The sequence below is a fragment of the Neodiprion virginianus genome, chromosome 4 (genome assembly GCF_021901495.1).
Source record: "Neodiprion virginianus isolate iyNeoVirg1 chromosome 4, iyNeoVirg1.1, whole genome shotgun sequence".
In the NCBI taxonomy this organism is placed as follows: Eukaryota; Metazoa; Arthropoda; class Insecta; order Hymenoptera; family Diprionidae; genus Neodiprion; species Neodiprion virginianus.
In genome coordinates this window covers 34,976,960-34,991,426 of record NC_060880.1, presented here as the reverse complement: position 1 = coordinate 34,991,426, position 14,467 = coordinate 34,976,960, and the positions used below count along the sequence as shown (strand labels likewise).

Below are 14,467 nucleotides of genomic sequence, written 5' to 3'. Positions count from 1 at the left end.
ACGGTTTTCTTTGAACTTTGGAATTCTCTGGAAACACCGACGGCGACGCTTATTCATCTCAGTATAAAACAGACTCTATTTAGCGCGCAGTCATTACATCCCTTCCCTTACGAATGTATGCCGACTTAAGCTTGCAGGTTCATTTAGATCCGGTAAATTCATCCAGTGACAAAAATGCAATCTGAACAAGTTGAGGGTTGGAACTAAAGTCAGAGCCCACGGGTAAAATATATCATCAAGTGGCTGTAATGCCACGTGTGCGAAGGCACTAACAGGCCAGTGGGAAGTAAGTTTTTGTTCGCGGAATCACTTAGCTTGTCTCGTCGGGCAGTTGAATAATTGAATAGCAGCTCGTGCCTATCTTTACAACGGTCTTGTTTGACGGCGATAGACTACGTTGATAAATAACAACCGCGTGTTCATATCGATTTGTAATTTTACCATGACGTGTTTTACTTCCGTTTTTCCCTCGACAACCACCAACTCTTGTGCCCTGCGTCAATTTTTATCTCGATCATTTCGCGGAAAGAAAAAGAAACCGTTCTCCGCCCACTCAGATCCGCATGATTGCGAAACTCGACACATCTCCTATCTTCAAAATATCTTGAAAACTGTGAGTATGTACGATATATTGATCTATAAATTTTTTCTGTTTAACTGTATATCGCAGGCATGCTGTGTTTCTTATTCTTTCCTCTTAGCCGTATTACGTTTGCGCATGCACGTGGTTATACTCGTTTTTGCAATTTCTCAACTTCGGATGATCAGCGAAAGTGTATCTGTGCCTCGCATGCGTTTGTGCCAGAATCGTAAAAGCGATCGATTTTTCAATTTACACACTGAGAGGAGAAGACGGTCTGTTGATTTTGCACTGTGAAATAAGCTAGTTTTCATTTCAATTGAGAAAAGTTTATTCGACTTAAGAAAAGTTACTTATCGTTTCTATAACAATGTATATGGTAAGCAATTTCATGAAATCGGAAAGAGTTTTGCTAACGATTTTATCAATTCATTACAATACACTTCTCTGCTTGCATTCTGTCTCTATGAAAAATAATTTGATAAAATCATCAATCCTCTCACCGATTTAATGAAAACTTACTAATTTTTTATAAGAATAAAAGTATCGTCGCGTTTACGGGCGGTTCAAGAAATATTTTCTCTTCGCGTAAACTAAAGATTATTTTTATGATCGACTCTTAACACGGTGCCACAGCGGTAAAACAGATTTCCGCACAGATATATAAGCCTACTTTGCGTAAACCGTAGTAAAATATTTGCAGTAACCGGTGTAGGTGCCGATATTTCCGGGAAACTTTTAAGCTCACAATCAGATTGACTCCCCAACATCGACTACGTGACATATCATTCCGAACCACGGTTGCATGCCTTCGTCCGAAAAAAAAAAAAAAAAAAAAATATATGACAACAAAGAAGAAAAGAAAAGAAAAAACGTTTCGACGTAGAGAAGGAAGCCCCGTTGCGGTGGCTCGCGATACTCGATGCACGGCCGACGAGGGTTGCGAAGGGTGGAATCGGGGGCGCCACTCGCGAACCGCGTCTCAAATTAAATTAGGTATGGATATATTCGAGTATATATGTGTGTGAGAGTGTGTGCGTATATTCGTAGGCCACGTTTGATCGTATTTAATCATATTTGATCGTCGTACCGGATCACGCAGTGCTGTATGATCGCTGACCCGGGACACGCTGATCCTGCACGCAGTTCGTATTACCCCGCGTTTTTCCTCCACTGACTGCTACATACCGACACAACTGTTCTATATTACCTACGGAGGAAAAGAGAGGGAGCGTGAGAGAAAGAGGGGGGGGGGGGGGGGGGGATCAGAGAGCGGAGAACCGAACGAAAGTTCCCGGAGAGTGACGCCACTCAACGCCATTACAATATCATACATAAAGATGCAGGGGAACCCCCGACGGCCCAAGCCCAACGACTGACTGCTTCTCTGCACAGACAACTCTCTAAAGAACCCACTTCACGTCTCGTACATTATTTAAACGCAATCTGGAACCCCTGCCCTCTGCCGTTCCTCCGTTTCCGAAAAAAAAAAACAGGATAGAAATAAAGAAAACAAGAAAAAAAAAGGAAAATTAAAAGAATCAAAAATATGTGAAAATGAAACAAATATTTTACACAAATTATATTTACCTACCGTTATTATTCGTACAAGGATTCTGCCAACTTCTGCCTTGTGATTTACTATCGACCAACGCGTGCGTTTTACATATACATGTGCATAATAGTACAGTCTTTCAATTATTGCTGAGTGACTTAAATTCTAATTGAGAAAAACTTCTGGAGTAATTGGAGCCTAGAGAGCAAGAAATTTTGCAGGGTTGAGTTTTTGTTCGTTTCCACTTATTATGATAACGCGATACGCGAAATGGACGGCTTTTGGGTTCGGGGTTGAAAGGGTTAAGCGCGTATGCAAGCGCAGAGGCGAAGGACTTGTGAAAATCTTCGCAAAGCGTAAAGGGAATGATTTATGAGGGAACCGATTGTTCCGGTATTCCTTGTACGTGCCCAAGTCGGATAATCTCTAGTCGAGACTTTCAGTAGGTACGAGTTTTCTTCGGAATGTTTAAAAAATCACAGGAATATGTACGACGGGAAATTTTCCCGGTATCTACTCTAGCACCTACTCGAGTGGCGGGCGCAGCCCGGGCTTTGAGGCAATTTCATTTCTATGATGCATTATGTAATCGTGGATTAATTTTTGATGTATTCCAAGGAGAGAAAATTAACATCCAAACAGAATAAACCTTGCTCGTTGGCCGCCTCGCTGCCCGCCTTTCGGAAATACCTACGTCGGTGGGTGCCTTGTAGTATTATATATAGATAGATTATAATATAATATATATATCTAAAGCAGTCTTTCTCTCTTCAATGAAATTGGATTTCTCCTTAAGAAAGGAAGTTTTAAATCCTCAATCCCTGAAGCTCCGCGTGTGCTTTCAGCAGCTGGCAGTCCCTTGAAAATATTCCTTTTCATACCTACGACGAGGAAAAAAAAAAAGAGAGAAAATCTAACCCTGCGGACCAAGGCTTGCGTTTATTCTTCTCCATACTTATGAGGCTTATAAAGTAAAATATTCACAAACATTTTTCCCCTTCCGTACCATTTCGACGCTCTTGAATCCTTCGTTTGAGACCCGTCGTTCGAGCTCTTTCATATGCTGATGATGTGAATCGCGATTCAGTTATTGAAATAAAAGTTAGTTCAGAAGTTGAGTATCATCGCGTTTCTGCCGATTTCAATGTGCACGCTTTTCACATGCGGTACAGTCAAGCACCCGATTCATTTCAATTGAAACTCAATACTGGCTTACAACGACAATGTTGAACATTCCGCCACCCCATTACCCGCCGGAGCAACTTGTTCCAGAAGCTTGATATCTAAATTGATATTCAAGTCTCAGATACTTGTGGGAAACGTCGACACACGGTAGTGTAAATTGAAAATTGAAAACCGAGAATCGTGAGGTAGTAAATTGATTTCATATTTCGAAACAGTTTCGTTGACTTCATATTCTGAACAACGTATAAGCTCCGCAGTTGTTTGTACAAGCTTTTTTTCGAACGTGTTCAGAATCAACGATTCATCGATCAAGATAAGCAATATTTATGTCAACTTACTTCTGTAATATACTTGTTCTCGGAATTTGGACACTTATCGTTGGCGAATAAGCGAATAAAGCTTTGTCGCGCGATCATTCGAGAACAGTCAAATTGAAAGAATTTGTCATGGAATATCGAAAGAGTCGTGTAACTGACAAAAAGTTGCACTACGAACTTGAATGTAATTTTCATTGTTCAAATTGCGGTCTGAAAAAATCTGACACAAATAGCAAATTTTTTTCGCTTGTCGAGCTTAGAATATCCGCTGATTGTAATGAGAATGCGATAAAAACAACGGGTCTTTGAAACGTGTCCGATACATGCACGCGTATACGATAATCAGGTTGAAAAGCACTGACGTGCGCAACGCGCGAACAGAGGAGAAACGGATCTTCGACGTAGCGAGCCGCGGAAATACATCGCCGCCGGCTACCTGATCAAATTTGAATGTTAAATCTGAGTAGATATTCTATGGTTATCCGAAGCTTTTGGTATTCCGCGGCAAACCTCCGGATGGGAAGAGAAGAGAGAAGAGGAAGAGGCTGGCGGAAAGCGGTAGAGAGAAATGGTGTGTGGTCGATGCCCGTGTTCCACCTTCGTCACGCCATCCATCCATCCATCCATCCATCCGTCCATCCGTCCATCCGTCCGTCTATCCATCCATCAAACCACGCATCGATACCGCCTCGTCTGAAGCAGCGAAGAGGGATGAAAATAGAAACAGAGATGCGGGAAAGCCGAGAGTCGTTGAGGCTCGAAGGGTGACTTGCAAAATGAATCGAAACGTGTCGATAGTCCTCGTCGCCTGCATCGCCATGCAGAATTCGGTTGACCCTTTATCGTTTCGTTCCACTTCGTTTCTTTTCGTTTCTCGTAAATAATTATCGAATTATCACGCAATTTGTTTCTTTTTTTTCTTCCTTTTCGATATTTCGTTCCTCTTCGCTAAATGGGGATATTTCAATGGAAATCGGACCCGGTGACGCGTTCTCGATCCATTCCTGTGAATACGAATATTAGGGGGTTAAACCGCGCTGAAAATTCTGAGCAGTGATTGCGAGTCCTTGCGGTCACGTGGCCTTTGAATTTAGACTCCTCGTTGACCTTCGCTCTTAAACAACCCTCCTGGGCGGTCTGACCTTTTTCAGACAGAAGCTCTGTGCTTCAAGATTTACCTCCACGGTTCAAGGAAGAAACGTTTTTCAAGACTTTATTCGCGGAGCGCTTTTCACTGTTAATACAAACGGGAAATTTAACTTCTATCGCCCTAATTATTCCCAAGAATCAATCGTGAAGAATAGAGTGAAAATTGTGTATCCTTCTCCGACGAATCCAAGGAAAGGACGGATCGGAATTTTAACGGGAAAACACGTTGTCATCGTATCTGAGACGCGAAGTGGATTGAGAAATCTAGCGCAAGAAGCCGAAAGACAGAGAAAGAAAGAAAGCGGTTCTCGATTCATATCTATCCTTATCTGTATAAAACCGGGCGTTATTTACTGCATTCGTTTCGCATGTATGAGGGTAAGCCGAGCCGCGTCGGCTCAGTAACGGCCGGACATTAAAACGTATCGGATAAATTCATGAAAGATTCAAAGGCCGGTCGAGTCTTCGATCTCGCAGCGGATATACGTCCCTTGGGACGAGGGACCGGACATCCTGCAGTCTGCGTTATATTATACCCATACGTGTAACAAGGATTCGTACAAAAATTGAAAATTGCGAGCGAATGCTGCACTGTGGAGCGTGGTTAAATATTCCTTGGGATTTTTGCAAACCCCTGAACGCGGACCGATCGTGAGATGAAAATTACAAAGCTAAGGGTGCGGCGATGCCTCGTTACCCATGACTTGTACTCTTTACTCCCGTTTCATCATACGCAAGATCCTTGCGTAACTCGGCGTCAATCCTTATCCCTTTGTGCAATTCGTACAAGATTCGACGTCTAAACATTCCGAGAGGAGAGCAAGCGGCCGGATTCCCCCTGAGGGCTGAACGGCGTCCGGATCTCTGCTTTTCTTACGTCTCCATTACGGCATGTCGTTCGGATGGTAAGCGTGTGGGTGATACACATCGACGTTTTTCCGCCCCCCGGCCGCCATTCAAGCCACCGTACGACGTCTTTGTATCCAATTATAATATTTTACATTATTGAAAGCCCTCTTAAGGTCTTTTGTCGCATACTTGCCGTTCGTAACGAGGATCGTATCCCCGGGACAAACAACACGGGTTTTTAATATTTCTACGAAGCTTTATACTCTCGGCTGTAACGTTATTCGCAACGAAACATGATCCCTCGGTTTTTTATACACAGACAAGCTGCTTGATGCTTCATGTATACGAGAATTTCCCAAAATCTTCACCAATTTCAGACCATCAAAGGAACCGGCGGCTATACGACATCAAAAAATCGCTTCTGTAACCAACGACAATTCTTTGTTCATCTCTCTCTCTCTCTATATATCTATCTATCTCTCTATCTCGCCGTCCGTCGAAAAGACGATCCGATCGTAATAAAAAGTTAGTCCGCCGATATTTATTATATGCGCGTTATACTGAAAATTGCGTGAAAGTGGAAAGTTTAGAGTTTTATACACGAAAATTATCCTACAGGAATGCACGCATAAAATCCATCGTAGCCTTCGGCAGGATCGGGGATCCGATTTTCGCACTCGCAATTCCTCAAGAATCAACGCTGTAAAGCTTGGGGATTAATTTTCCATCCAACCGCGTTTATACGCGTAAGTGAAAAATCCTCGTCAGAGGTGCGGAAGTGATCTTGACGGTCCGTAGGTACCAAAAACGCGCACACGGTGAAACGTGACGAGGGGTGATTTGACTCCGGTGATTGTCTTCACGCCGTAATACCCACGCAAACTTTTCAAGCCTCATCTGGCGGATATAAATTATATACATATTATCCACGTCGATTTATATATAATAAAAAATGACTTTTATCGTCACAGATGCCTGCAGTAAGTTTCGTCAGAAACAGTACAAGCATGGCAGGTCATGGAAAGACCCGAATAAAAGGCTGATAAAGTCAATTAAAAATGGGCATAGAACCAGCCTGAAATCTCACAGAACTTTGGACACTCTGAGACCAATAATTGTTCGAAGATTGATTCGAAATTGAATCGCGGAAATCTATTTCACCCTCTTTCGCCTTTAGGTCAGAATAACCTTGGCAAAGAGCCATTCTAAACAACAGCCTTCGTCATAACGGAACAAATTTTCGGTACATCAAGTGGTGGGTCATTGGCATACTAAATAAGCTGCGTTGCGTTCACGCGGCCGCAGGTTGGGGGCTTGTTTTACGGGCACTTCCGCTGTTGTCTCCAATTTACGGGTTATGGAGCAGCAAGTTTCGAGCATCGAGTTACCCGTCATCTCTTGCTGAATTGACGGAAAATTCTGAACTCTTTGGAGTCGTCTTTAAACTTCGCGGACCTCGTCCTGCAACCCTCGTTCTTGTCACCAATTTCCTGTCCCCGATGAATATCTAATTAATAGTCACGAGCCGGTAAATGATTACGGTGTCGTAACGCTGCCCCCTGCAACGTGGACGCGCCCTTACTGCTTTCCCGTCAGCAGACCTACTTATCCAGGTAATTAATATGTTGTGTAAGAACCTCGAGGTTCCGCCCGAGTTGCTTCGCGGTTTTATAAAGTGCATTATAGGTAACAGGGTTTGACTGGCCTTTGTGTCAACTATCGACATCGTAAAAGGAAATTTTTCAGGACCGTCTTTCGTTGATAGTCGTGACAGAACGGGAGTGGAATGGACCATTCGCATCGTACGACGTGACGTCGAGGTTGAGCGACTCGACCGGATGCCGTTAAGACAGTGCAGTTTCCACCTTAACTTGCACTACGGCATAGTTTCGTTCGACCGAAATTAGTTAACGCCAGTACGCTGTTCGCCGTGGCCATAAAAACCCTTTTGCCTGTATCCCGGAACGCTGGCTACAGGGAACAGAGGGAGTAGACGATACAACCTGCATCCCCGGTTGAGGTAGGTAACGGTGACTATAGCTGTACAGGGTATAACGTCACACAGACACATGGGCGGACTGAAATTCAATCAGCTCAACGTTCGCGGTTCCGTGATCCCGTCGGTATTAAAGATGTTGCGAAGGCAGGAATCAGCATCGGAGCCAGAATAAAGAGCTCCGAGGTATTGGTTCCTGTTAACAATTGATGGCCGATAGATTGCAATTCAGAGAAGCCACCGTTCGCTCGCCAATTTCTAACTCCGGAAACTCGGTAGCGAGCGCGCGTTTCATCCGGACTCGCTCTTTCCATTCCGAATTTCCAGCTCCACGCATATACCTGTTACACACATTCTGTAACCCTGGCATGACTGAGGAGCGCAAAGCTGAGAGCTTCGGAGAGAGGGAGGGAGAGAGAGTGAGAGAGGACGGGGAGGAAGGTAAGTGCGGCGGCGGTGGCGTTGCCTGCATAATCCCAGCCTTGGTCCAGATCAAAGCTCGGCAACATTCTCTATGAATAAAGCCGCGTTCCGGCAGCCTCGGCGGTTTCCCGTCGTTGTCCAAGCGGCAAGCGAGCCCTCGACCATCCGGACCTGGTTCCCAGTGCCCGACACCTCTTACCAAATTAGCAACGTGGACATATAACCGCATATTTCGTCGCGCGAGAATCAGTCCAGGTCTCTAACGAGTGCGGAAACATGGGTGACTATTCCGCTTGTGTACGCCTAGGCTTTCCTTTGAAGGACGAACCATGATATTTTGTGTAGAAAACTCGGTGCGGTGTGCCGAAGGGATCGCCTTTGAATGGGGGGTGGGTGCCTGTCCAGAGTGAGCCGCGAGGCTTACTCTTCTACATTTCGGGTAAAGGCGCCTGCTTTGTGTACCTGCATCAACAACAAGAACCCAACGACGAAGCTGTGGACGGACAAACAACAAGCGGCGAACAGAACCGGTCCATTCTATCTCTACAGGCGAACTAATAGAGCCTGTTTATTCACAATGGAGGATCTTAATGTACGAGGTACGGTTATAGGTGCGTACCTTCGCCCGGCCAACACCCTCGTCTTTCCTCGAACTGAAAGCAGAGCCTAATGGAACGGAAAGCGTGTATACCAAGCCCGACCCAAAGTGTACGCTGGATCACCTCTTATAAGACGCTCCGAATACAGATGCCTCGATGATTATGGCTGGCGTTTGGGTCGTTTCGCGTCCTTAGTTCAGACAAGTTTTTCGGACGAGTCTAGATCCGGGATTGTTGAGCAGCTCTTTTCCAAGACCATTCCTTTGCCTGGGTATCCTTGACGATCGCTTCGGCTTCGATCCAGCAGTGTCGTAACCGAATACCCCAATAACTAGACTAATTGCCAGGTCCGTTGGACAAGCTAGCCTTTTAAGTGTACAAAACTCTCTATAGGTATAACGAGCTTGCTATGGCGGACGCCAAGCATCATCGGTAGGTCACAAGACACCCAGCAGGGAATATGTAACTTTATTCTTTTGTCTTTCACTAACTCCTCGGTATGTTATTTCAGGCGAGACGGGCGTAAATCATTTAAATATTCCCACAATGAGGAGAAAAATTCATCTCCAAATCCTTATATTCCTCGCATGAATTCTCTCATCGTCAAATCACAAGGCGAACGTGTCTCTGTCCATGGATGCAGCGACGTCGTGACACGCAGAGGTGCTGATCCTGAGCATGGAATTCATGATAACTCAACTCACGATTGAATAGGACGTTTGATCCTGTCGAATGGATCTTGGTGGTTGGACGCGTGATTACCTTCGAGCAAATGCAATATTCCCGTGAGTCGGTCTGATGCCACAAAGGGAATCGCCGATCTGTACATTGGCGTTGGCGCGGCAGTTGATGGCGATTCTGGTTCCTCGCCTTGGCACTGCAGGCTTTCCTGTCCGATTGGAATTACGGAGGACACTTGCCTTGCCTCATCCTCTCTTCATTTTCAATGGATTGTCCAGAGAGTTTCCTGATTGTTGACGATATTACTGTACCCGATGAAGTTGTATTCCAAAAGGAACTTTGTGCTTCTTGTATACCGGCGCCTAATCCTGTGCCAACTTTGTTCTTCCCGCATTTCTGTTCGCTTACTTCGCAAGTCGATTTGCCTCACCAACCTCTGATAGTATAACGTGTAGCTGGTACAACAGCCGTAAGTATTGATCAATTTTCATAACTGTGAAGAACGGTTGTTCTTGTTCAACGCTGACTTCAGTCTTTCATTAAACACCGTGAGAGCAGATGTGAGCATGCATCTTGGATATCACGACTTTGGCAAAGCGTGTCTCTTCAACCTACCAAGTTAAGCCAGATTCTCATTTCACGATTGACCTTGATCTCAAGCTTCACATCCAGAGTACAATGTTCACATCACCGATCAACTTAATTCTAGAAGAAGTATCTTACCGTTAGTCCAATCTAATGTTGTATTTGAAAGACCTTTCGCTTCGTCGTCAACGTTGCGAAATCTTTCATTTCAACCCAACGGTTGATTCTTGTTTTTGATCGATCCACTCGGCAAATTGGGGCAGGGTAGAAGATTTCCAGGATCCTCGGAGGTTTGAGAAGCACTGTGAGTTGGTTTCGTTACGTAATAATGGTCCCAGGATGAAGTACGTGCATTGTTAATGAATCAGGTAATTAGGTGGGGGAGTTCAGTTTAGTGAATGCTGCCCCAGGGGGGAGGGTTAGCGGCGTAGCAGGGACCGGCGAAACGTTCGGGTCGTGTTAGGCAGAGTCTGGAACCCGAGTGTGAGAGGGATGGCGAGTGTTACCCGGGAACAGCAGCTCGCGGGGTCAGAGGGAGGTTTAAACCTAGGCTCGGTTCGCTGCGCTTCGCGCGTTGAATATGCCCGCTCGGTTCAAAGCCGAACGCCTAAAGCCACGAGATCATAAGCTGCGGTTCCTGCACCGTCTCTGAACGCAGTAACTACGCGAATTTCGCACGCGTCCCGCCTCCTCATAGAGAGACACAAACGCCAAAGTCGCTTCATCGATACGCACGATGGAGACAATATTGCAAGTTCCCATCAAGGTAGAGAAAGTTCTGCCGTCAGGCAGTCTCTTCTAATCGACTTCTCGAAAAAGGATCTCTCACGTGGCCCACTCGGTGGTTTCTCAAAATTTCGAGTGGAATGGGAAGAAGATAAACGTCCCTGACTTTGTGTAATTAGTTTTTTCAGATTTGATCTTAAATGAATTTCGAGAATAATTTCTTGAAGGGTTTCTGGGTAACGGTACAGGTTCTGTCTCGTTTCGTTTCATGGATGCAGCTTTCGAATGTCTGGGTACGCGAGGAGACACTGTTTGAACCTTGAAGCGATCGGTTCATCGCGTGCCGCTCGATATTGTGCACAACCGGGTTTGCTGTGCAAGGTATACAGTGCGCGTTTAGTTCATTGGATAATTACTAACGATACGATAGCGATGGCGGTTCCGAGCAGCCAACGAAACGTACACAACGCTTGGTTCCAGTACGTGAACAAGCGTTTGCAGTATGCCGACTGCGAGTATCGCACGGGCGCGGTTCGAAGCTTCTAGTGTTGTATCGGCGCAAGGTGTTCCGGCCGATGTGAAACCGCGTGCAATGGAAGCTGCAGGGCTGCCCTGGAAAATACGCTTTGCAATTGAGGGAGCCGGTGCTGGGGAAATCGGCGTTTTACCTTCAAGTACACACGATCGAATTCCGGATAGCTTTTAAGCCGGGTTCCTGTTCATTCGTTCGGATTACCATACGTGTACGAGGCACGCGGTGCGCTTCGGCCGTTTTATATCGGTTGTGTGTGACGTCAGCCGCGAGCAGCCGAACCAACGCATTACCGTAATTACGAAGATTGTTCCGGCGCAATACGCCCCCCTCACCATCCGCACGGCTCGGTATATTCCCGTCACAGAATCCGACTAGGGTCATATTTCCGGTCGGCCCCGATTCACCGAATTTCAGGATTAATTATGCGGTACACGAATAATCTACACGCGTGACGAACCATCGCGTGTCCGCTTTTGTTCCTCCCTTCACCCTCTTCACGGGGTGATCGTTCTACCGTTTGATTACCGTGCCCGGAGCAAGTCGTTGCAACTGCTGTATCGAAGATGACGGATTGTACGGATCATTTATATCGGACCAAGGTGAATCGGACGAGACGATGGACGGGTGATCTGGAAAAGGATTGATTGGAAGAATACCTTCATACCTCGTTTTACGCCCGGCATCGGTTTGGGGTTGTATTTTATTCATAACTAGTTAGTACCTCGCTCTGCGGACCGCGGTTCGACGAGTCGCGGTAACGGTACACGTGCGGAAACCGTGAGGGTAAATAACATCGCGGATATGTCTATATTTAATGTGTGTTGGCTTTCCAGGGCCTCTGTATGCATACGCGTGTACAACCCATTGTGTGGGTATGAATACAGTTATATTCTGACATACATATCGCGTTACGTTGCTCGTTCGGAATAGCGGAAAAACGAGAGAGTGAGAGAGAGAGAGCGAGCGGGCAGGGGGGGGGGGTAGAGGAGGAGGAGTAGTATTGTTGTTTAAAATTACATTAAATATTTCTGAACAAACACGCATTTCGCATATTCGAATATAGAAACGTACCTTGCCGTGGGGCCAATTTCACCGTCATGCTAAAAGTAACCGAAACTTCGGGCCAACTAGCCGGAAAACGCTTTGTTTGAACCGTAAAAGTTTACCGTGCGCTCTCCTTATTTATCAACCACGGTAAATAGCGATGCGATTAACCTGTTAGTTTCTGGCTTTGCGTTGAGTGAATTCCACGACTTCAGTTATTCAGCTCAACTTTTCTCATGCATCTCTCAATCGTCTTTATTATGTCGTGATTTTTACCTCTGACCTACTGTAGGCAATAATTTACTTTAGACTTTAATCGATGTTACTGGCGTTATTATTGTACCTCGGACAGAAATTGAGAATGGATTTTATTCAACGTTAAATTTACCGCTGCGGGTAACGAAGGCTTGTGTTTTTACCCGGGGGGCCTGGCCATCGAGCGTATTATATTAAATTATGTATTCGTTTAATTAGAGACGCAATCACGTGCAATCACGGCGGTACCACGGTCTATGCACCTTGTTTTCGTTTATATTACAGTTTTATACGCACATATATTTCGTTGTTCTCATTATTGTTATTTTTTGGTACGTTACGTACCTACACCCGTCCTGTTGTGCCGGATATTTACAGGATTTACCGTATCGCTCGATATTTGCTATAGCTCGCACCCGCTGCGCCAAGGGGTCACGTTTCGTCTCGTTAAAATAATGCAATGCAGGAATCAAAGAGATTGTTTCATCGCATAGAATGAATCCGGCATATTTGCGACCCTTCGACTTACCGTACAGTATATTCAAATCTACAAAACCCATAACGAATTCGTTGGCTGTAACTACTAATAACCGTTTCCGTTTGTAGAAAGTATCCGTAAAATAGAGTACAATTAAGATGGCGTTGCTGTAGCAAAAGTTCCACGTTTAAAAGAAAGCACGAATCAGGTTGAACCCTGATTGCTTATTAGCGTCATTCTGGTGACTTGTTGAACCATTATTTGTCGCTTTTTGGTGAAAACATTTCCAGTTGAAACCCCATATGAGATACTTCTCATTACCTCTACCCTCCGTGCTACGAAGTTAAGAATTATCTACGTTTTTGTAGAATTTTATTACTTCGCAATTTCTTTCAAACGTTACGAATCTTCCAATGCTTGCGAAGGTTATTCCGAGCGAGGTTTCCTTTATACAAAGTTGAAACATTGAGTTACGTGTAATATAGCCGTCGTCGTCAAGAATTCAGCCCCGCATGTATTCAGCCCGTCGAACATTTATCTAGCCCGTTAATTACCTTTCTACTCGCTACTCCGCGAGTGTATAGTAATATAAGAGGCAAGGCGGCAACGACGGGGAAAATTATCCGTTTGAAAGCTCAGGCGGGTAAAAACACGAGGGATAAAAACCTTTATAATCTCTTGCAGTTAAAACCGACTAGCTAGCAAACAGCAGTGCTGTTTTTGCATGCAAAATGTCTCACGGAAAACTGCATGCGCTCGCGTATTTTGCGATACACGTTAATCAACGAAGTAATGTCATACTTACTTTGCTAGAGGAATTTAAAAAAAATACGTTTTATAATCGGATGTGACTCTGTAACGTGCATGCATTCCTATTTTATAGAAATTAAAAAATTGTGGTAGAATTGAGTGTATAACGTATGATACAGTAATTCGTATTTCCTTTCTTTGTTTGATGGCAAAAGCATTTCCAATTCAATTTTTTCCTATCCAAAGAATATTAGGCAAATTGTGAAATTATGTACTTCTTACTAGTCTCATTTTTTACCCTATAATTTCATGAATAATATTAGGTCTCATCCTTGCTCAGGCTATGTTCATGTAAGAAAGATTAATTTTCTACTGTAGACGCGAGGCAATATTATTTTCTGAAGAATGAAATTCAATGATGAGAAAAATTAAAAGATATCAAACCGGGTACATTGAAATTTTTTCAAGCTGCAGTGCAACGTGTTTCTCTCCTAATTACCGCACCTCGGTGTTGAGGTGAATTTCTTGAGAAGATAAAAATGCCTGGAGCATACAACTGTATCCGTTAATGAGAAAGGGTGGTTAATTTTCTTTAGAAAATGCAATGATCGGGATTAAAAAGGCGAGACATAGAAAGGTATACATGTATACAATAGCTGAGAGAGTATGAAATATAGAAAAATGGAGTTAAAAATAAAGGCGAACACCGTTCCGGCGAATCCTTCACTCGACCTGGTTGATCGACACCAAAGAGCCGCGT

General features: G+C 44.5%; 1 protein-coding gene across 1 annotated transcript in view; it reads left to right on the top strand.

The window, feature by feature from the left end:
* The window catches only part of LOC124302987 (polypyrimidine tract-binding protein 1), a 350,109-nt gene that overhangs the window by 46,444 nt on the left and 289,198 nt on the right, over window positions 1-14,467 (top strand). The window lies entirely within an intron of this gene.